This window comes from Fistularia commersonii, chromosome 28 (assembly GCF_037954325.1).
Source record: "Fistularia commersonii isolate RoL2024-O1a breed Wild chromosome 28, RoL_Fcom_v1.0, whole genome shotgun sequence".
In the NCBI taxonomy this organism is placed as follows: Eukaryota; Metazoa; Chordata; class Actinopteri; order Syngnathiformes; family Fistulariidae; genus Fistularia; species Fistularia commersonii.
The window spans coordinates 2,909,018-2,933,759 of NC_141311.1; the positions used below are offsets into that span (position 1 = coordinate 2,909,018).

Consider the following 24,742-nt stretch of genomic DNA (forward strand, 5'->3'; position numbering starts at 1 on the left):
GGCTGATCATACTTAATGTTTGGACGTGGATGTGGGATATCGAGTTCACCGTGTGGAAACATACCGCAGGTAACGCGTGTCATTTCTCCCGCGCTCAACGTTCGGACAGTTTACTTTTCATTATGTTTGAACAGGATAGAGTTTCACATGCAATAAAATACGTCTGGATCTGCTCCAATAGAATATGAAATTCTTCAATTTCCAAAGCAGCGACTGGCGTCTCCGGCCTAAAAGGCGCATTGTACGACCGGACAAAGGACTTCAGCTAAAACCGCTCTGACTGCTCTGTTGCTTTGGGACGCGACGTGTTTATTTTAACAGAATTATACCGTAAAGACAGTGACATGTTAATGAAGAAGCGGAGCTCCACCAGGATCCCTGGAACATTCAAAGTGTGTTTCCACATTTCTGAGATATATAGGATTAGCCATAAACCCTCAAGAGGGACCATTGAAACGGGCTGAACTGAAGTTCTACCGATCAGAAAGATGGCCGATCGGCAGATCTGACTCAGAGCAGCCGTCGGTCGGTTTCCCGAGAACATCCGGAATATTTTGGTCATTCGTTCATCGGTTCATTTGTTCATAGATTCATTGTCTTTTCCGCTCATCCTGCTCTCGGGGTCTCTTTTAGTGGAGGCTATCCCAGCCGGAGGCGGGATAGGCTCACCCTCATATAGAGACAACCAACCGTCGACCATCTTTGTTTCGTGAAGGAACCAACAGGGTTTATGCTTTTATTATATTTCGTGCAGTTTCCATGGGTTTGTACTTCTTCTGAATAACGATTGACCGTCCGATCGGTTCGATGGGTTCGGACCGAAGCGCTCCTGATCCCAGACTTTGACTTCACTTGATTGTTTTCGAAACATTTCGCCCGGTTTACTGAAGGGTTATTCGTGAATAGACTTATTTCAGGTCGAGTGCAGCTGCCGGTTGCAGGAAAGCCGGCAGACCCTTCAAGCAGAGGTCTCTCTCTCTGGCTTCGGAAACTTCAAGTGCGGGAGCCGATGATCAATGATGGCGACAGAATATTATTGATATATTTACGTCTTGGGCTGCTCCTTCCAGGGGCCGTCATAACCCTACTTTCTTTGTCCTCTTCTCTCAGACAAACTAACTTCCTGTCCCCCGTCCATAAACCCCCTCTGGTCCTGGCAGTTCCCACCTCAGCATCCTTCCACCCAGATCTTCACCATCCCTCCTCCGTCCATGTCCAAACCATTTGAGTACGACTTTATCTCCCTTCGATGGACTCATTCCCGATCCTCTCCATCCTCCTCCCTCCCGAGGAGAACCTCCAACATCTCCATCGGTACCGCCGGCTCTGGCTCCTCAGCGTCTCTAAACCCGACATGGCTGCTCTTCCCTCCGCCTTCCACGCCTTTCCTTTCGTACAACCATTATCACTTTCCACCCTTTGCACACGTTCCTCCAGCTCTTCTCCACACTCCCCATTGCTCTGGACCAGTGGTTCTTAACCTTGTCGGAGGTACTGAACCCCACCTGTTTTACATGCGCATTCACCGAACCCTTCTTTATTGGATCGAGGATCGGTTCGTCGATGGGTACAAAGAACAGGCAGAGTAGCCTGGTTCCCTTCACCTTGAATTCAGCAAGCGCTATGTTCTTGTAGTTCCCATCTCCATGCAGCTGAAGGAAGCCTTCCCTTAGTTTTGCCGGGGCTGGACTAGAATTGCTCATCTTGTCTTTGCAAATCTTGCAGTTAGGACATCGATTCCAATCACGTTCCGTCATACACGTGAATTCGTATTGTACGTATTCTTCCGACCGCTTTCTTTTTTTGCCCGACATAATTAGTATGAAGGGATTAAAATATTAAGAAAGAAATCACATGACGTACCACCACGACGGTCACAAGTTACTACGACTGAGTGCGCCAAAATCCCTGATAGGCCAAGCTATGTAGCGTGATCACCTGCAGCCAGTGATGTCATCACCAATGTGTGTCTTGACCTCCGCCGAACCCCTGAGACTGACCCGCCGAACCCCTGGGGTTCGATCGAACCCAGGTTAAGAACCACCGCTCTGGACTTTTAACCTCCATCTTCTTCATCTCCGCTCCCCGTAGCCTCGCCCTCCCTTTCGCTCCAGATTCACCGACTATGTTTTATCTCTGCCATTCCACCCGAGCTCCATCGTAGTTGAGCGCGTGTTCCGGGCATCGAACCCCGGACAAGAAATAACGCAAACTCCCTGACTTGAAGGAAATATCTAACTCCTGACATGATGACTAATTGTTGGTGTAAACTGGCTTATTCCAAAATAATTCATACGTCAGTGCAGACAATGAGATGGCTGTAAGAGGGTGAAACAGGGCCCGATGCCTGCGGCTGCCACGGCCCTTTGTAAGCACAGGACACGTGTTTCATATCCCCCCCCTTTAATTAGGCCGGACTGGAAAAACTGACCGCGCTTTGCTGTTTTTTCGACGCAAGTCTGCGGAAAGGTGTGCGGTAGGCCTGAAAGATTAATGCATGCATGGCATCTCTCTACCTGCAAGATTTATAACCGAGTATCCCGGACACGCCGCGGCGGCCAGAGCCTTTTTTTTTTTTTTTTTTTTTTAAGTTTGTAAAATAAGGACTAATTTCAACATTTGGTTTTTGAGAGAGTTACCGCCAATCAACAAACACTTATTTTCTTTGATTACTCGGAGTGACTTTAAAATGAAGAAAAATATTTTCTATGGTGAATGCCTCGTCTCGGTTTGAATAGGGCATTCTGTGTTTAATTGCGTTTTCGCCGACCGGAGTTATACCTGGATGCTCGCCTTCCTCACAATTTGTGTATAATAACCCCGGGCTTCCGCTGTGAATATCGTATGATTTAAATAGTTCTAGCGTGGAATATATCAGTATATTTTTTGCTTCCAAAACTATGAACCTTTACAGGGCCGACAGCATAAACGTCTAAGAATGTGCTGTCGCGGACGAACAGTACACATGGGAGCTGCGCGTGAGAGAGACGTGCACAACCGGCAACAAAAACTAGCAATGGACGGGGTTTGTCATCGAGGGAAAAAAAAATACACAAAAAGTCCCAAAAATATCATCTTGTTTTTCTAATCCTAAAATTTCTCTGGGTAAAGCTGGTGGTACCAGAACTGCTACTGCTACTGCTCCTAAAGGGAAAGGCCTTCCAGAGGCAGTTTGTAGCAGCGATGAGCTGACTGGGCAACAAAAGATATCAGAAATTTACGTTTTATGCTTTCGGAAAAGTAAAGTTCTCGGAACTGTATAGCCTGAATTTCGTTCCAGGAATTACCCTCCTCCTCCGGGGGAACTTTTAATACCACAGTAAGGGACTGCGGTAGGGACGGGCGTTAAGTATCTGCGTCAAGCACCTTTAGCTGCGCTCTCAAAAACAAACCACCGTGAAGAAGAAGAACAGGAAGAGGACACGGACAACGCAGAAGCGTTTGTGTTTCTCATGACGGGAATAATAACCATGGACTATCACATGGGTCTTCATCTTCTCCCTGCGCTATGAGGAACCCTGCCATATTCTGTCCAAAAAGTTGATGTTTCGGTGCAAGCCCTGGAAACCCTTCTGTTATGTAGGAAGCCAGAAGAGCTTGACCTCTTCGTGGCTCGATGTCTTGCCGGTTCTGCCCATTTGGTGTCAAGAAAACGTCTGACCAGTGGCGGTAGCAGGTAGCGCTGTACAATCCCCCGGGCATTACCGATCTCTGGCGTGGCTTATGAGTTCCATCATCACCTACATCACGAGTTCCTGCGGATGTGTAAAAAGACACTGCCTCGGAGAAGGAGCTGAGACGGTTCCAAGAATTCTTGTCGAAATCTTCTTGTCATGGCAACCTGACTTGAATTTCTTCACTTGAAGACATTTCTAATGACCTTTGGAGAGTTTCTGAATCTAACCGCCGGAGTTTTGGGTGGGTCTCAGTTATGGTGGCTTGTTGTGTAAATGAAGAGTTGATCTGCCGAAACCAGTCGTAAGCGGGGTTGTTATGCTAACGGGGGTGTCGTTCGATGGAACAAAAGAGCAATTTGGGATGACCTGGATTGGAATGTGAAAAGGTAAAGGTAAACAAAGGAGTGAAAACTGTTGGATCACATGAACTGAGGCTCATGTTGAGGTTACCAAGGGTTCTGGTGGTGGGTCTTTCCTGGTTGTTTAGAGGGTATCGATCCCAGTATGGCGTTGTACATTTGTGAAAGGTTAGGTCTGAGGCCTCCTCCTCTGTTCAGAGATGGTTTTTCAGTTTTGACAAAGGCTTCTTTGACTCCTCCCTCCAACCATCTGCCTTCTCTGGCCAGGAAACGGACATCGCTGTCTTCAAGTGAATAGCCCTTGTCCTTCAGTTGAAGGTGTCCTGTCCTGAAGTGGTAGCTCTCCTGTGTTGGCCCAACTGCAGAGCTTGTTCGGTCTCTCAGATGTAGACGTCATCACAATCCTCAGTGGAAGTGACAGCATACACCACATCTCGTGCCTGGGTGTTTTGTCCTTGGGATGTACCAGTTTTTACCTCAGGGTGTTCCAGGAACTGAGGTCCTTTGTCCCTGGTTCGTCTGCTGTCCAAATGCATGGAGAAACAGTGTAGTTCTTGAAAAGGTCCTGGGAATTGCAAAAAGAAGGGAGTACGTCCGTAGGAATTGTGTTCTTGGAACATGCTCAATACGAGAACTTTTCTCTCCAAAATAATGCGAAAAACATAATAATGCGTATTTACGCGGCCTGTCGATCGACCGGCGAGCCCCGCCTATCGCCCAATGACAGCTTGGATAGGCAGCGAATGAGATGATGAATAAGGAACCAAAACTGTCAAGGGAAATGAAAGTACACCGGGTTCTGTGCAAAAGCGGGCAAACCTGTTTGGGGGCGGTGATGAAGAGCGAGCGTTGCGGCGATGACAAAATAAACATTTCTCATTAGGACGACGTGGAGGCTAGTGGCAATATTTTCTCAAAAGGGACTTCTCATAAGTCAATGGAGAGGGATGGCGATTTTATACAAGGCACATTAAACCTCTACAAACCTTACTTGTCTTTGCTGTAATTAGTCCACAGGGACTCCCGTTGCCTTTATTGAGTCATATTATCCCTGCAGTCGCCGGAGGTTTTCAAAGCTCCAGCAATCAATGCGGAGTTAATGAACCCAGTCCGGGGACTCCTGTGGCCACGGTGAGAGGCCCCAATACCTGGGAGATTTATTTAAGGGTGAGATATTCCAAACGGAAAGAGCCATTGGTAGCCAGGCCAAAGTTTATAGGGGTCAGAACAATTGGGGGGAAAGCACACCCAATCCTTCAGCGCTCCACATGCGCAATAACACTGTCAACACACAGGGGAGTGCAGGACCCCCGGGGGCCGGTCACGGGACAGACCCGGTGCCAGAGCCTCTCACCTTCCCCCATAAATCCTTGCAATCTGAATTCCCACTCAATGCTGCAGGGAGGTCAGGTGTTCGCTCACCCCAACCCCACGGAAAGGCAAACCGGAGAGTTGAAGGAGAGAGCCGATCGCGTTCTCAACCGCTCATGGCTTCTGCCAGGCGCAACCAAAAGATTGGACATGTTAGTAAATATAATCCATGGCAAATTGTTAGATGGGTAGCATTCTGACATTGTGATAACAATATGTCACAGCTAAACTGCAGACAGAGCTCTTGTTCTGGATTGCAGGGCTTAATATTAATAAACGGCCCTGAATATTTGGTTTTAAATCTTTATTTTATTTTATTTTATTTTATTTTATTTTATTTTATTTTATTTTATTTTATTTTATTTTATTTTATTTTATTATTTTCATTTTTTGCAAATTATTGTTTGTTTTTTTTAATTCATTTTATTTCATTGCCGCTTGATAATGCACTTGAGCGTCGGCTAACATTTTACAATTTTACAAACATTCCAAAAAACATCAAAATACGATATTTCATCACGGAGGTGATGATTGTTTTATTTTTATTTTTTTTTTATTTTTTTTAAATAAACTCTTTCACCAACTGGCCCGGGGCAGAGCGGCGAGGCTTCCTGGACACTGAAGTACATTGTGGCACGCTGCTGAACAAGGTGTGCTGTGATATCTGGCCTGTGGTTTTTCTAAGGGGTGGAGCGAGGGTCTGCCGGTCTGGCCCGCGAGGCTGTGGAAGAATAGGAGGGTCAGATGCTATTTGGCTTGGCCCGGGCAGGATAAGTGTATTGCCCTGCAGTCGGTTGGATAGGTGGATGTGGGCGCCGGCGGCTGGCATAGTGCATACATGCTCATTATGACAAGTACACGAAGGGGCTACACGGCACGCAGACGGGCGGACGGACCGCCGAATGCACACAAAACAGACGCACACTCTTCTTGTGTATCCATTCGCGGGATATCTTGGAACGCCACCAGCTGCCGAACCTTTTTTTTTTCCAGAATGGAAACAAAGTCATGTGACTTCTGGAAAAATGGTTCCCACCAGACCGGCGTCGGCACGGCTGTTAGAATAACGCACCGTCTGCGTCTATTCGGAGCTAATAAAGAAAATGGAAAAGCGGGTGATCCTGGAATTCCGATTTTTTTTGTGTTAGAGGGGATCAATATTTGCGCTCGGACGTCTTTGGCCGCTTTGTCGCGTCGCGTTAGCGCGGCGGGCTATTACGAGACGCTTGAACCGCAGCTCGCAAAAAGTTACGAGACAGAGACGCGGCGTCAAAAAAAGGCGACCCGGCCAGGTGGCGGTTCACCTGAGCTGATAAACAAGCTCCACAGAAGGGGGTCTGTCGCCCGCGGAGATTCCCAGGGGCCGGCGGCCACTGACATCACCTTAGGAAATAATGATCCCATCACCGAGCCGTGTTTGTGTGTGTTAACCTTTGCATATGAGCCACAATTTGGCATACAAATACACATATTGCTGCATTCATGTAAATGCAAACCCGCACGGCGGGCGGAACGCTGTTTATACAGTGTCAAGTGAGCGAATAATTACAGGAGGCGGCCATTTGTGGAGGCTGTTTAAAATTCTGGGGCCGGGCGAGAACGCGCAGCGCTCGCCGTTGATACAATACACAGCGACGGCGATGCGCCGGGATGTCGACGGGGAGAAAAGAAAAACAAGGCGGGGTTGAAAACGCGGTGGATGTCGGTTCGGCGCGTTTGTCCCCCCGACACCTCCTGGGTGACACGCGGCGCCTAGCGGGGCCACGATACCGCAGACACAGAGGACAAAGACGGCCTTCATGTGGTGTTCACTCAGCCCTGGAGACTACTTCTGGTTTTGTGTGTCTGGAAATGAGAATGTTAGGTGGCAGCGAGACACCGCGGACTCAGAATCCAGCGCGGGGGTTATTTACAGACTTGACATTTACTGCTGTCTTTTATTTCCCGCCGCGTACGCGTACGCTTTCTGCCGATTCGGAATTATATAATTGCAGAAGGAGCAAAGGTGAAGTGTGTTTTCTCCGACGTGCGAAGCGCAGATATCCCTCGTCGGGATGCCGTTTCAGTTTTCACTAAATTCTATAATGACAAAGACAAGGCCATGACCAAGGTAACTCGGTTTCACAGTTTCGGTTTCTGCGATTCAAAACCCTCCGTGTTGAACGCGGCGGACTGCGGAGGAAATATCAATTCCTTAATAAAAATATAATTTTGTCTGGAGGCCGAGACCGGAGGCCTTAGCAAAACAGATGTTGTCTTGTCATGTTAGCGATACGGCGCGTGAGGCGGGGATCCATTTCGCCGTGTTTTCATAATGAGAAGCCTTCTCCCTGTCCGTCCGCTGTCTCCCGCTTCAATTTGTCTTGAAATGGAGCCGTGAAACCTCCGCCGCATTCCACACACACACACACACACACACACACACTGTCTCATTAATTTACCAGCCTGATTTGAGGGCTGTTCTTGAGATGACAATATTAATTTAGGGCTAATTAAAGTTGTGCAAACAAAAGCTCAGATTCATATTTTCTCTGCAAAGGTATCCGCATCGAACAAGCCGGAGGTGAAGGGTGGCCCCGGAGCTTTAAATCTGCACGCAATTAAATTACGTGACACCTATCAGCCTCCCGGTTCACTGTAGGAAGGCCCTCCGCGACACCAGACGCATTCCAACGCATGTGTTTGTGTGTCTTGGACTCGGTTACCGCGCAGCCATTGTTGCCGGGCCACCGGCGTCGGCGCGGGATAATACAAACGTCTAAATACGTGACGTGAGCGACGGGAGCCCTCCCGTTTGCAGATGAGCGATTCTCATCCATGAGGCGAAAAAAAAGCGTGGCGATTTATATATAAATCCGAGAACGCGCGGCGTTACCTCACTGAAAACCAAGCATGAATCAATTTGGACGTTCTCGCGTCGCGTCGGCCAAAATGTAATCCGTGTCATAAATATCTGGGGTTTTTTTCGTGTCCGACTCCGAACTGAAGCGTCCGACTGACTCGACCCCGAAGGAGGGAGGCTGGGGGGGGTCGGCTATCTGCGCACGTGGGCCTTTTTGAAGCGATTCCCAAACGTAGTTCAGGAGCCGTCAAAGAGCCCCCGCCTCTTTCTTCCTCCTCGTTTGATCTCGACCCCGTTGAGACGTCCATTTTTTTCTCTCTTTCTCCAGAATCGACAGGGAAAAGAGGGGGTGGCGGATGGAAGCTGTGGATGAAGACGGCGCTGAAACGTCGCGTGAGTTACCGCAGGGCTCACCCTGGAAACGGCAGATAAAGGGAAGACGCCCACACACACACACACACACACACACACACACAGACACACACATACACACGAAGCTTCCCAGCCCTTTACGGTAATGTAGTGTATTTTGCGTCCATAAGGCGCTATATCAATGAAAAGGTCTATTTTCATACATAAATCCCACCGTGTTATAAGGCGCGTGATAAAACATACAGTATATAAAGTTTAGTCCAACTTTGTTCAACTCATTTAATAATCCACTCTTCAATTTTGTCCCCCAACTGCGGCCGTCTTGCTTCGTTCCCTTGGCAACTGTTTGGTGTTCCTTATTTTGCGCAGTTCATCTGCTTCTTTCTTCCACTTCCGTACCATTTATTCATTAAAGTTGAATTCTTTCTTGGCTGTTCTCATCATCTACTGCACGACTGATAGCCTCGAGTTTCGTAAGCGTGTCTCTTAACAGGTGCCTCATACGTCATTAAGCGAATTTGTTGTAAAGCAAAGGATTCCCTTTACGTCAACTCAAATCGTCATATAAGTAGTCTAGCCTTACGGTAGGTTAGCCTAAAAGTTAACCAACTGTCAGTGAAAAGTTGCAAGTTAGCCTAGCCAAACAACATCGGTGGGAAAAACTGAGAGGCCGGTGAACAAAACTCACACCTGCTGCACCTGGGAAAGGTGGAAAAACACCAACATGTCTGAACGCTCTGGATGTTTTTCCCGCCCAACGCTATCGCACGGCTAATAACTCGCAGTTAAACTAAAAAGCCTACAACAAAATTTAATATCGTGCTAAATATGAAGCCGACCGTCGTCTCCGGAGCAGCCGAGCTGTGCGGCGCTTCCACGCTTCACAGAAGTGTCAGGATTTTTACATCAACGGAGGAACCGGAGCGTTCTCTGACAGATATAAACACACATATTTAAGCGCCCCTCGCCGTCAGGGGTCGGTTTTCAAGGAAGGCCTGCAGTCGGCTGAAACCGCAGCGTGGCCGTATAATGTAGCCAATGTCAGTCAGTCGAGATATCGTGACTTTGAATAACGTTGAATACGGATCTGAGAAACGTTTGCATCCTTTTTTTCAAACGCTTTTTAACTTTATTGGATAACACGTTTTTATTTTAAGCATTTCCCATTCAAGTCGATGTCAGCTTTATTGTCAATTTCTCTGCTTGTACTGGACATGCAGAGGAATCGAAAAGACGTTTCTCACATTTCCACGGCAAGTATAAAGTGCGCGCAGATACAGACTGATATTGACGGCATGAGAGATTAGCTGCAGAATTAAATTTTTTTTTTTGTGTGTGTGCAGTTTAGTGGAAAGGTCAGTAGGTCGTAACCTATGGTTTTCTCAGTGAAAACCAGTAAGATATAAAAATAATTTTCTCACAGACGTGCAGCCGTTCACCCTCCCATCCACGCGTCGGAGTAGCATTTTCAACTTTTTTTTCTCGTTTTGTTTTCTTTTTAGCTTAGCTTTTCTTGATTATTCCTTCACACTCTCCCCATCTTCTCCTCATCACCCTACTTGCCCCGCGGGGATAAATAAAGTTTATTCCGATTCAGATTCATATAGAGACCGGACGAAAAATGGGTGTCGTGTTGGACACGGAACAGCTGGAGAACCCCGAGTCCGGCTAGATCTTCTGTCCTTGCGAGGAAATGACTTGATCGGCAATTAAAAGCGGAGTCATACTGATTGGACCTTCTACGATGGAGAACCTGGAGGAGTGGATAACATCACGCAACATTCCTTTCCTTCAATGCAACCGGCCGTGACGTGAATGAAAGCAGAGAGCCTTTCACTTTTCTCTTTTTTTTTTTTTTCCTTCCCGGTCTGTGATTTATTCCCGTCTGCCAGAACGGCCTGAAAGCTGTCGATGGTTCCAGATTATCTCCCCGTTTCTGCGTCTCTGCGAAACTAATTCTTGGAGTGGAATTCATCCAGGGACCTCATATTGCTCAAAATAAATTGTTTTACGCTCTATATCTTGTCCGCCTCTGTTGTGTGGATCCAGCTTTCGTCTGCTTTTTTTTTTTTTTTTTTTATCTTTCCGCCTCTGCTTTTTGGTGGTTGGCGCCCGCCGTCGGCCTGATCAGCAATATTATCCGACAGCAATATCTAGGAAGTTGTCGCAACTCTTATTCTTCTTCCTAACCTTTGGGCTCTTCCCCTCAGGGGTCGCCACAGCGAATCAACCTTCTCCATCTCCGTATCCTCCTTCTAACTTCATATCCTCCCTCAACTCGTCCATCAATCTTCTCTTTGGTCTTCCTCTGGACCTCCAATTCCAGCATCCGTCTACCAATATGTTCACTATCCCTCCTCTGTCCATGACCCAACCATCTCAGTCTGGCTTCTCTGACCTTCTCTCCAAAACATCTAAGATTGACTCGTTCCTAACCCTATCCATCCTGGTCACTCCCAAAGAGAACCCCAGCATCTTCATCTCTGAGACGTCCAGCTCTGCCTCCTGTCTTTTGGTCATAGTCACTGTTTCTAGTCCTTACAGAATCGCTGGTCTCACCAGTGTCTCCAACACCTTTCCCTTCATTCTGGCTAATAGTCTTCTATCTCATAGTACTAGTTAGCTAGTTTTCTCCACCCATTCCAACCTGCTTGAACCCGTTTCTTCACCTCTTGTCCACACACTCCTACGCTCTGGACTGTTGACCCTAAGTACTTGAAGTCCTCCAACTTCTTGATCTCCACTCCCTGTTTCCTCAGCGTTCCACCCGGGTTCCTCTCATTCACACACATATAATCTGTCGTTCTGCGACTAATCTTTATGCCTCTCCTTTCCAGAGCATACCTCCAACTCTCTAGATTCCCCTCAACCTGTTCCCTGCTCTCACTACACATCACAATGTCGTCTGCAAACAAGGAAGTTGTTGCACCAATGGAGAAAATCTGGAGCACCGGAGATGGCTAGATTCATGTTTATGCCATAAATACCGTAAATATATTCTAAATACATTGGTGAGAACATATGAAGAAGGTGACAACTCAGACAAGACAAATGCAAGCTTGAAGATCGCGTTGATCAAGTAGAAGTACTGTGTTTACAGCGTGACCAAGTTAAAGTGTCTCTTACGGGTAGGACTTGAAGGGTGCTCTTGTAGAAGTCCGAAAGGGTGGCCAAGCAGCCGATGCTCTCCTTGAGCCCAGGAGAACATCAAGGTTGTGTCAGGAAGGGCACCCAAACTAAGAACTACACCAAACCTATCAATGGAGGACAATGACCGCCAATGGAAATCTGGCGCGTTCGTTAGCGGAGAGAAAAGAAGGCGGGCAAGAGTCTCCTCGCACTGGGAGTCGGGCCCGTAGACAAAGTGAAAGAGGACATACAAGGACACAAAAGTACTCAATTTCTTCCTTTGAAAGTGAAGAAATCCAAGTCCAGTTGCCACAACGAAAAGATTTTGACAAGAATTCACAGAATTCACCTCCGCAGACATGACATACAAGTCCGGGGTCGGCTACGATTGGCCGCGACGAACCCTGAAGGGAGCGGCTTGGAGGAAAAGAAGAAGTTGTGAAAAGGAGGACACCCATATTGACCTTGCGGCGACGGAATCAGATATTAGCATATCTCCAAATATATATGTGAGTTCCAGATAATACCCAAGCCGAGCATGTGGCTAATGCAACCAAACATCTGGTCCATCCTCTGAAGCCTGCCGTGTCGACGCCTGCATGCTAATGCTGGAAGGCTGCGGTATTTACATGTGTACACTGGAGGAAGCAGGGCCTCCAGGAATCTGATATGCCATCCCATGTTTGGTTAAAGCCACATGCATTATGCATGTCCTTGCACTGTAAAAGTACACATGTGTCAGAAGGCTCCCATCACCATCACTCCGGCCGACAGATCCGCTTCCATCATACCAAGGGTCCCTTAAGGAGACCTGTGTTCAATATCGAAGGGGAAATCAGCCGTGACACTAATGAGGCCGTAGAAAAATGCTCCAATATCCAGTCAAATTCTGCTCGTTCGCGGCACTCGGGGATTTGACAGATTATTTCATCTGTCAAATAACCTTTTCAAAGATTTTAATGCTTGAAGCACGCGGTATGCAGAAGTTCGGAATTTACGACGCTCGGCCAAAAAGGGGAGAAAGCGGAGAACCGCCTCCGTCCGGGATTCGGCGGGTTCGCGCGATGATGGCCGTCCGAGCCGATCTCGCCGTTATTTTAACGTGGTCCGGTGATCAAAAAAAAAAAAAAACCCTGCCGCAACCGTTCCCCGACGCGGGTGTGAATCCGGCGCAGCTGTAGCGGGGAAGGCCTCGCCAGCGGTCCGTCGCCTTTGACCTGTGAATAGCAGGAAGAGGAGGAAGAGGCGAGGTTCGCCCCTCAGGAGGCCATTCCCAGACAGAGGATCTGGAGGAACGGAGGAACACGTGTGGTTTTGATATCCTCTGTGTCGCTGAGCAGGAAGCAGAGGTGAAGAGCGTTGGGAATCATCACGCGGGGGATACGAGAACCCCCCCCCCCCCCCCCCGAAAAAGCTAATGACTGGAAGAAGAAAACAGTTTCTCCGTTTTCTTCGCGCCAATGCTGATGAATTTAAGGTATTTTAAGACGGGGGGGAAAAAAAAAAAAAAAAAAAAAGGGGCATTCCGAGAAACAACCGTCTCAGTCGCAGTCACGAAAGGTGAATATTCAGATTTTTTATCCGCTCGATGTGAAGCCGTGTCTTGGTGTGAGGTTGAGATTTTTTACCGGAGCTATTTTAGTAGCGGGCAACCAGGGCTCGGGGGCCGCAGCAGACAGCGCGGCGCTGCGGGGCCCGTGCCATGTTAACCCAGCGGTGCTGGCCGAGGGGTTTTACACCTGAATGCGAGAGGGCCCGGGGACGTCAGAGTCTGGTAAGTCTGAAGACCCCCTACGGCGCCTGTCCCGGCCTCAGCTGCGCTCGCCTCCAGAAGGCCTGTCAAAATACAGATTTCCTCAGGTGAATGGGCTTTAAGTCGGCCGCAGCTCTGACAGTGATAAATGGCCTTGTCCATCCAGTAGGAATCCGTGCCCGCAAAACTTATAAACCGAGATAACTTTATTTATGTAAGTGAGTTGATGATAAATCCCAAATTTTTAAATTTAGATCCCGATGAACTGGAACACGAGTGATCTGTGCTCGGTCGGAGAGCCCTCCCCGCGCTCCGGCGGGGGGAATAGAAGACTAACAGTGCGGTTTGGTGACATATAATAGCCTGTTTGCTTTCAGTCGCTTCAAGAGTCATTAGCCCTCTTTGCAATAACAAAACAGACCTGTCACTGGCAGCGGAATCGGTAACACAATCTGCCGGGTCGGCCTCGAACAGCGGCTTTATTGATTTCTGGGAGACGCTTGATATTGTCGCGTTTAGCGCGGCGTTCGCGGATCGTATGCCGGCGCGTGCCAAAGCATACACGCCGAGCGAAGGCGGCATTGTGAAGTCCGGCGGGTGGCGTTCGGGGGGCCGTGACACACGCGGATCTTGTCAGGATCACCGGGAGCTCGTCGGGTCGATGACAAGGCGGGGGCGGCCGGGAAAACCCGATCCCTTCCCTGAGGGAATGGGGCCCGATGTACCGCCGCTTCCTGTTTGGGGAGCGGGGTATCCGAAGACGCCGTATCGCTCCTACGATCCCGCCTAGGCTCCCCCCCTGCCCCGTCCGACCCCGGCCAACAATCGCACTTTGATTTGCGGCCAAAGCAAACAGTAAACCCCCGGCAGCCGGGGTCCCCCGTTCCCATGGCGACGCCGCACAAGGCCACAGCTCTGGCCTCGGCGATTTGGATCCTCGCGGACGGACAAAGGGGCCGATTCAGAGCCGGCCCCGGGCGAAAGGCTCGGACGCGAAGGCTTCTGCCGGACACCCGGCCCCGAACGCACGGCGAGAAAAAAAAAACTTCAGCGGCGCGCGGGAATTAACGCGTCCAATCTTACGAGTGATATTAACACATCCTGTCACTCGCAGGAGACCCGCTCGACAAAGGGGGCGCTTGTCGAGGTCGGACGCTGGGAGGACGACTTTAGCAAGTGTAATTACCCCTGCGTGTGTTGACAGAGTCACGCTGCGTCGAGTCTAAAATGGCTGCATCATACCATAGAAGGTGTGTGGCTAACGGGTAAGAAGGGAAACATATTTGCATAACTTTGGAGTTTTTTTGTTTTTTTTTTTCTTACGAAGGAATTGGATTCATTTCATTTCGGCGTTGAAAGAAACACGAAAAACACGGAGTGTGTGTCTGTGTGTGAGTGTACGTTTGTGTATTTCTTTGTCAAAAAAACAAACAAAAAAAAAAAAACCTCACTAACCTAAGCTTACTGTTCTGTATATTTCCTGTGCATCTTGTATTTGTAAGTGTTATTTGCAGTCCCTATGTCCTCTTTTGTAAGTCGCTTTGGATAAAAGCGTCTGCCAAATGTAATGTAATGTAAACACAAGACCGCAGACTTTGAGACAGAGAATAAGAGGAATATTGTCCAAGATTCAGTTTTGTTTATGTTTGTTTTGTTTTTGATGCATTTCTAATCATGACTTCTCCACACGCTAGTATCTGAAAACAAATGATCATTTGCATGCAAACCGTTTTCTTGAAATTTTTGATTAACTCGTGTACAAAACGCACAGGTTCAAACAGGTTTCCGGGAATGATTCATGTCTCAGGGCGGCACGGGGATGCAGTGGTTTAGCCTCACAACAACAAGAAGGTCCCTGGTTGGACTCTGTAAAAGCAGTGGGTTGATTGGAAACCGTGAACCCTGAACTGAGTGTTTGTATGTATGAATGAAGGAGTGAATTGTTGTACATCTCGATATAAAAATCTCGATATAAAAATCAAAATAAAAATAAAATAGAAATAAACATAATAATAAATTATATAATAATAATAATAACAATAATAATAATAATAAATATAACAATAATTATGATTATTATTGAAGCACTTGCTAATTATTATTATTATTATTATTATTATTATTATTATTATTGATGTTTCTTTCTTTATTTCTACTGCCTACACACATGCCAAATAAATAATAAATGTTATTTGCAAGTTGCATGTAGCTAAACATTAGTATGACACAAGAAAGCATCCAAATCTATGCTCTATAAAATACTAAGATGACATAAATAGCATAATAATCCTATCTATGACAATAATAATAATAATAATTATTATTATTATTATTACATAACAATTATTATTACAATGATAATTATTTATAATTATTATGATAATTATTATTATTATTATTGTTATTGTTGTTATTATGTCATTATGCTATTTATGTCATCTTAGTATTTTATAGAGCATAGATTTGGATGCTTTCTTGCAATAATTATTATTATTATAATAATAATTTATCTGTATATATGTTCATAACTGTGCAATATTTCATCTCATAACAGCGACACGTACAATAGTTTTTCATACGCTTGTGCACTCCTTATCTTTCACTTGTTACTTAAGACACTTTATAGTTTTCACTTGTTACTTAAGACAATTTATAGTTTGTTCTTATTTCGTATTCTGCCTTTTATCTATCTTTTTTTTTTACTGTTTATACAATTTTTCTACGATTATTTTTTATTGTTATATTTTTCTTGTAACTCATGGCACAATAATTTCCTTCAGGATAGATAAAGTTGTTCCTATTCTGATTCTTAATACTCTTAAGATGATCTTTCATCATCAATCATGAAATTAATGTGAGGGTAAATGTTTGAGTGCCTCTATATGTGTAGATTATGAACGAATAAATCATTTACATTTTCATTTATCTATTACCGAATCTTCCCAAACAGCCAAAATGCAACTATGATCAACTTTCCTTTGCAATGAAGCGCAAGTCGAAGCGCATTCTATTATTACCTGGCGGGAAACGATCCGCGAGCCGTAACTCGGTCAATATGTGCCAAATAAAACCCCGAGAAATCAGAGCCATATTTCAGCGTTGCCTCACCGAGATGTAAATCTGGGGCTCAGAGAGGCTCCGCGGCCTCGACCTGGGACGGGTGGTCGCGTGTTATTGTTGATTAAAACGGATTAAGGATGAGATTACGGTCCGTCTCCTCCCAAAGTCGGCGCTAAACTCGCCCAGCGCCGGTAGCCCGGGTCAGCGCGCAGGGAGGTGCATTCATGGAGACGGGCTTTTTCAAACCAGCGGTCTGTCTGACTGAATGTGGTTTCTCATGACACACAGGCTTTTTCTGTTTTATTGGACCACAAGGGGAAAGGGGTTGATTGAGAGAGAATGACTGGTGGGGGAAAGTGAAGGAGGCTGAGAGGGGTTGGCGTGCAGTACAGTGATCCCTCGCTATAACGCGGTTTACTTTTCACGGTTTCGCTACTTCACGGATTTGCATCGTGCATCGTGTTCTGCATTGTGATTTGCTAAAAAGTCACTCCGCTTCTTCTCTACCTGTGCGTCAATAACGTTGCAGTTTAATATGTACACGTACGTAAAACGGCTTGCCAAATTTACATTACGTACGTGCAAATTCTCTTGCAATTTCGAGTTTCTCTAAAACCTATAATGTTGACAAAACTCTCTGGACTAACAAAAGCACCTGTGGCAGGGCCCAAAAGGCAGCGGAAGATGCTATCTATCGCAGATAAAGTTAAACTTCTTGGAAGGTAAAAGCTATGCGGCTGTAGGTCGACATTACGGAATTAATTAATCTTCCGTTCGTTCCATAAAGAAGGAAGAAAAAAACATAAAGACGACAGCAGCAATAAGTTTTGAAGCAGCAATAAGGTCACGGTGGGCGCTGCTAATCTCCGCAATTTGAAGCCTTCTGTTCACATTGATGATTAAAATGATTATTTGACAGTACAGAAGTTATTTGCTGAAAAAAACGTCTCTAAAGTACAGTACTTTTATTTGTGAAACAAATCATTGAGCCTGTAAAATGGTTTGTTCTTTCTTTTCAATGTATAATAGAGTATTTAATTGTATATTAATTGTAAAAAAAAAAAAAAGGTTTCTACTTCATGGATTTTACCTATCGTGGGTCCTTTTTGGAATGTATACCCCGCGATAAACAAGGGTATACTGTATATGAAAATCTGCAATATTTAAAAAGAAGAAATGAACAAACCCTTCGCTCTAAATAATCATTTTTTTACGTCATTTGACTGAAGACATTTGTGTTGAGGTTCTCTTTGGAATTGACCAGGATGGATAGAATCGCGAATGAACCCATCAGAGGGACGACACGTTAAGAATAAGAATAAGAATAACAACAACTTTATCTATCCCGAAGGAAATTGTTGATGTTACATGTTTTGGAGAGAAGGTCAGAGATGGTTGGGTCTTGGACAGAGGAGGGATAGTCGTCTATAGTTGAATCTGTTGTCTATTTTATCCTTGTTGGTCTCAGCATTCGTGCACTGCTTATTTTTGTATATTTTGTATATTTTTTGTAATATTTTTGTATATTTTGTATATTTTTGTCATTGCTATTGTCACAAAGTGACAATACAATACAATGTATTGTATTGTTTATATTCCTATCCCATTTTGGTTGTCTATTTTAAGAATAAGAATAAGAATAAGAATAAGAATAAGAATAAGAATAAGAATAAGAATAAGAATAAGAATAAGAATAAGAATAAGAATAAGAATAAGAATAAGAATAAGAATAAGAATAAGAATAAGAATAACTTTATTGATACCAAAGGAAATTGTTGTGCCAGACTTTCAAGTAAAACATAACAATAATAAATGATAGTAGGAAATTGTATAAACAGAAAAAAGGCGGGGAGACTAAGATATACATTTAAAACGATAAAGTGTATTTTCACCCTTACTGTCTTTTTTGGTTTTCTTTATGTTGTCCATTCTTATCCTTATTGTTGTTCTCTCCACTGTCTATTCATTTGTGGATATCTTTTGCTATTTTCTAATTGTTTCTCTATTTATATTTATATTCATATTTATTGACGCTATAACGCTGCTGTGACAAAAGAATTTTCCTTGTCGGGATTAATACAGTTTATTTTATCTTACTGCCCAAAGACACAATGCAACTCCAAGTAAATCACATTTGCGCGAAATCAACCCGTCCACTTAGGAAGCAACACCGATTCATTTGGACTGGTTTTAAGGACATTATGTCAACGTTGGATCAGCCTATGATTTTTTATTTCCCTCCAAATCCAGACCTCTGTGAGTTCATACATTGGATTTCCATTGATCATTTTTGTGTGAATTTGTTGTCATATATAAGGAATATTTTCCCTTTATTTTTTGCTGCAGTGTGTATCGCTAGACAGTTGCTGGAGGTCTGGAGGAGGACCAAAGAGAAGATTTATGGACGCATTGTGAGGATACAGAGAATAGGGTTAGATGGAGAAGGTTGATTCGCTGTGGGAAAAGCGGGATTACCCGTTAGAACATCCAGCGTCGGTCCATCTCTCGCTGGTTTGGGGAAACAGTCGACCAGCGACGGCGGTGGTTTTTAAAAATTTTACGTCTCCGAAAGACACGCATGAAAGAGTGACTTCTTGGTTTTATGTCTCAATAAGATCTGGGAATGAGACGTTTTTACATGAAGCGTGAATGAAAAGGTGAAAGGTTTCACATCCCTATAGGTGGCCCGGTGATTGACAGGCGACCGGTCCAGGTTGAACCCGGCCTGTCGTCCAATCGCAGCCGGCATAGCCGCCTCCACGCCACCCAGAATGCGGGCTTTAGATAATCAATGAATCAATGAATGTTTTACAAATGTCATGACTCTAAATAATCTCATACGACACTGGTATTGACAGGCATTAAATCGTAGGAGGCGTTTGGACGGCAGAGGACGTTTGACACTATTTATTATTATATTATAATTTCCGAGCGGGGGCGGCACGGAGCCCCCGTCGGGTCGTCGAGGTCCCCCAACACACACATCCTTCACATAAAGCGCCCAGCGGTTTGTTTATACATCCCAATCACTCCGAGATCAGCGGGCAGAACGTCAGCTTGCTATTCTTACACCTACTATCACCGCCGCTTTTAAAACGCGGTCTTTTTTTTTTTTTTTTTGGCTTCCCCCGCCACCCTGTTTTTTTTTTTTTTTTTTCCTCCTCACGCGAAGGAGGTAGCTTGATGAGTTCGGAGGTGTAATTCGGATAATCGACACGTGTTCACACGACCGACACTCCACAATTTTCCTGATTGGCCCCGTCTTAGCCGGACAAATCCAGTCTGAAGTGTGTAAAACAACCGCAGTGGTTTCTGTTGTCATAAGGCGGTATTTATTTCAGCTTTTAATTAAGCAAAATGACTCCCATCTGTTAAAAAGGTTATTGTTGTGCTTGTTGTAAAAGGTTTCACCGGAGCGGTTGATTAATCGAGCCTGTCTTCAGTCCTGCCCTCCAAATGGACCTGACCGACAATTATCATAATCCAGGGCTGTTTATTTTTTTTTTCTCCGCCGCTGTTCTCGACGCGCCGGCGGTTCTTCTGCTCCGGGAGGCCAGGTGACGGGAGATGCTCAGCAGTCGCTGCAGAGACCTATGGTTGAAGACATTCCCCTTGTTTTTCATCTTGAACAGTGGGAGGAAGCTATTTAGCTAGTGTTGCGTTGATCTTTCATCGGTCTACCTCAGAGCAAATATTTAACATTTACACATTTTGAGCCTCATTAAATGTCAGAAATATAGCTTGAATTAAACTAAGTGGTTTGGCGGCAGAGCTGAGGAGGTGAAGCGGGTGTCTCAGATTTTATTTCTACGCAGCCCGATGGCGCTTTGCATGTGAAGCGGGTCTGGATATCACTCTTTAAGATGATCGGCAGAAACCCCAAGAGCGAGGAAACACTGCCTTTTATTGCGCAGAAGCACAAACACGGAGAAGCGTCTCCACCAATTGGAGTGGTACACACCAGGGTGGGACAGGAACAAATGATATGCTACTAATAATAACAGTAGCATCAGCAGCTACGTGCTAATAGCTGAAATGATACAGTAATAATTTGATATCCATAGGAGAAATAACAGTGTTGGACGCATGGCGAGATCGCCGCAGTGGACTGGACCGCGCCGGACTCGGGAGAAGATACGAGGTTACTATCATGCGTCGATGAAGGAGCACAAGTGTGTATTAGTCCACGTTTTCGGACTGTGGGAAGAAACCGGAGAACCAGGAGGAAACACGGCAAGAACATGGAGTTTCTACACCAGGCATGGGCATGTTACGGCCCCGTCGAACTTGAAATTTTATAGTTAAATCTCATTTATTTGACCTTTTCTCTGAAATGCCCGCGTTCCTCATACACATCGACGTTTGCCGGAGCGTGGTGTGTTACTTTTTATCTCGCTTTTTCGCTTTTGCCCTTTGAGTCTTTCTGTAAAAATGAGCGGATCAAGGAAGCGGAAAGCAAAATATTTTTTCACCAAAGACCAATCAACGGCCGTACGGCTGAAACGGCAAGAAACTGCGGTTTTCAAAGGATACAATATCAGCCGTCACTTTGCCACGCAGCGTGCTAACTATGTTAGTGAACCGTCGACCTCGGCTCAGAGACTAATTAACAAAATGTTTTCACCGACAAACCGCGATTTAAGAGTCGGGTGCCGAAATAAGTTTGACGCTGCCCTTCAAATGAGCGATTAGCCACGTTTGTAGAGGCGCTTTAAATTAAATGTATTGTAGGTCGTTGTTGCCCAACACAAGGCCAAACATCGTCCAGCCGCCATTTATCCACTTCTATTTCAGCGTCCTTTCACAGAATATAAATTCTGTAGTATCGTCATTGCTATTAGCACGCTACACAGCATAGCTATTTTATTTGGTTTTGTTTCGGTGACCTATTTCTGCCCGGCGGCTGCCTCCACAATGTGATGGTGAAAAACATCAGAAAATCTGCTAATTGGCAGGGGAGCCGTCGCGTGATAAATGACGGAAATTCTCGGCGGCGGCGGCGGCGGTGTAAGGAGCTCGAGTGTTAGCGCGCCGTAACTTTGACCGGTAAGAGCGGCACTATATAACTGCAGTCAGGCAAATGTTTTCTTTCCTTTCTGCCCGAAACAGGGAGCTTAGTCACCGATGTTGCCCGGGCAGGTCAACAAATATACAGTCCATAAATCAAATTTGCGCGCAATTGTTTAATTTTCCAACAAAAATGAAGCATTTACTGTACGTCTCCTATTTTTAATTTTTGGCAGGAGGGAGCGAATGTCAGAGTTAATAAGAGGTTATCGGGAAGGAAAAAAGTAATTAAAGTCCTCTGCGTCAGAATGAATCGTTTCACAGTAGCTTTCGGCGGACATTTCCCCCTTCTCCTCTGTCTAGACGCGCAGGGGCACGACCGCGGCTCACAAACCGGACAAAAGAGCCATACATGTCTTGGGAGTGCCGAGGGAGGGCCGGCCAGCGCGCTCGGATGTATCCGATCGGAGCTCCGCAGCGCCAAAGTGCAGATTCACACTTTGTCAGATTTGGCTTGGAGGCTTCTGGACGCTCGCACCGCTACCAGATCTGTTTGGATGGAACAGTAGCGTGCTAGGAAATTTAATTTCCTTTCCAGCTTTACAAGTTTGATAATGGCCTCTTCCAGAAAACCTGCTCCCTCCTGACCTGCACTTCCACCTGCTTTGGTCACGGTCTGCCTCATGTCACACACCCCATAACATTGACAACCTCGGCTCCACCGGGTGTAAATTGCCACATTCACTGCTCGACGTCCTGGCTAATAATCCTGGAACGACCGGCGACACGCCTGCAGCTCCCAGCGCCGCCGTACAACCGCTATCGCCCGCATCAAACAACAGCTGCAATAACAGTTTCGCCCTGGTAAACGTAACAGCTCCACCCGTTGACAATACGCCGCTTTTTCTCGGGAGAAAATACAATATATTGTTTGTTTGGACGATTTGATGGGAAAAGGAAGGCCAGAATGAATCCTGCCATTGTTGCTGGAACAGGAGACTGAATGTGTGCTAGAAAACAACGCAGCATGCAAGGTTACAACAGGAAATACTATCTTTTTAAATACATTAAATTTTTAAATACATTTTCTTTACACATATGTAAATTTCTTTTTCTATATATACATACACTTTTATATCTACTTTTTCTCTAATAGTCCAGTTTTACCGGTTTCATTTTGTGAATTTTTATTTTCTATCCTTTTTCAGGTGTATTTTTGAAGGTGTATGAACCCAGGCCATTATCAGTCATGCAATACAAAGCTCTCAAATATTGTGAATATATAAAATGCGATACAATATAAAATTTACGTAAAAATATATTATATATAATATAGATTTATATGAATATATATTATCTATGTATCTGTTAATTTATTTACATTTACATTTGGATATGTGTGTGTGTATATATATATACATATAAAGATTTCTTCCTTTTTTTCCATTACTATTAGCTACTTGTTTATTTTTGTCTTGTTTCCTTGCACACCTCAAAAACATATTTTTTTTCCTTTTTTTAAGTTATTAATATATATATATATTTTTGTCTTCTTTCCTTGCACACTTCAAAACATATATATGTATAAACCCTTTTTTGCCTTTTTTTTTAATTATTAATATTTTATTTTTTTTATTTTTGTCTTGTTTCCTTGCACGCTCCCCAAACATGCAAGAGGTGTTTGTCATTTGGGTCGTACACATAATCCTCCTCACTTTCACAGCACTTTGACTGAAACTGCTCCATAAATGTATGTATTATTATTTTGTTATTATCATTATCATAAATGTAGGGGATGGACTCAAGTGTAACTTTTCCAGGGTCCACCTCCAAACCCATCCCTTGCTCAGCTGTGGCTCAGTTGGTAGGCGGTTCAATTTCCGGCTCCTCCTGTCTGCATGTCAAAGAGTCCTCCAGCAAGTTTTTTGTAGAAACATAAGAATCGGTGACATTTTGCAAGAAAGAAGCCTTCACTTTTTCTTTCTGTTGCCGGCTTTGGTGCGAATGAAAGGGTCTTTTCATGGCAGAATGAATCAGATGCATGATTCGGAGAATGTCGCTGACAGAAAATCAGCTAAGAAAATATTTGGACTTTCACACGTGCCCCCAAAACACATCGCATGTTGGAAATACAGGGAAGTCCCGCACACGCCCCACCTCTCCGCCCACACCACATGTCCTGTAAATCCTATCATCCCCTCATCTCCGGGTGGCGGAGGCACCAGTCAACACCGGGAAACTGATGAACAGCGCCGCAAACGCTTCGACCTCAGGTCACTCGCATGGTAAATTAGCAACGGTCGCTAATAAGGTTTTGACAGGCGGTCAGGGGAGGCAGGTGAGGCGCTGCCTGTCATTATGAAAATAAAAGATAGGACAAGATAAATATTAACATATTTTCCATTTTTGATCTGATTGTTTTTTCCGTATGATTCCCATCATGTCTGAAATGTTCTCATGAACGAATCGCTGAATTTGCACATTTCGTGATCAAACATAAGCCAAGGTGAGGCAGCAGAGTTCACCTCTTCACACACAACCCCTCACAAACCAGGCTACATCGCCTTTAGGATGTTTGTAGAAAGATTTATTATATTATCATATACGCCATAACTTTCTACAAGCTGTGAAATGTCTTTAGCGTAAGTGCGTGATATAATTATACCCGCTGATCAGAAAATTAACAGTCGAGAAAAGTCATGAGGTGAGGCAGGCAATACTGTGCCTCACCTGAAGGGGGCGTAGGCGAGTTGGCAGATGCTAGTGACTGCTGTCCCTCCAAAAGCAATGAAAGCTAAAAATAAATAAGATAGATAAAAGAAAACAAGGAGGAGTTTACGAAAAAAAAAGCAACAGAACTTTTCACGGATACATTTATGCGCGTGGACCTCATAGGGAAATAAAGAAAAGACCACAAATTGTTTTATAAGAAAATGAGATGAGACCATCAGGAACAAGAAACTCTTTCGAGTCCTTACATGATATGATACCATATTATGGGATATTCTAAACCCCTGATTGGAGCCCATCCCAGCTGTCATTGTGCGAGAGGTAGGGTTCACCCTGGACCGACGTTCACAGAGCAACATATACAGGCAGAATCACAATCGGAAACATTTTATTTGTCCCTGAGGGGCAGTTAGAGGGCATAAAAGGGAGCATAGTAAGATAA

At 45.0% G+C, this 24,742-nt stretch overlaps 1 long non-coding RNA gene across 1 annotated transcript in view; it reads left to right on the forward strand.

Moving 5' to 3' along the window:
• Positions 1-9,129, forward strand: part of LOC147217168 (uncharacterized) — a 174,849-nt gene extending 165,720 nt beyond the window's left edge. The window contains exon 4 of the long non-coding RNA XR_015109003.1: positions 8,578-9,129. This is a non-coding gene — a long non-coding RNA (uncharacterized LOC147217168). The remainder of the gene's footprint in view (positions 1-8,577) is intronic.
• Positions 9,130-24,742: the final 15,613 nt, after the last annotated feature.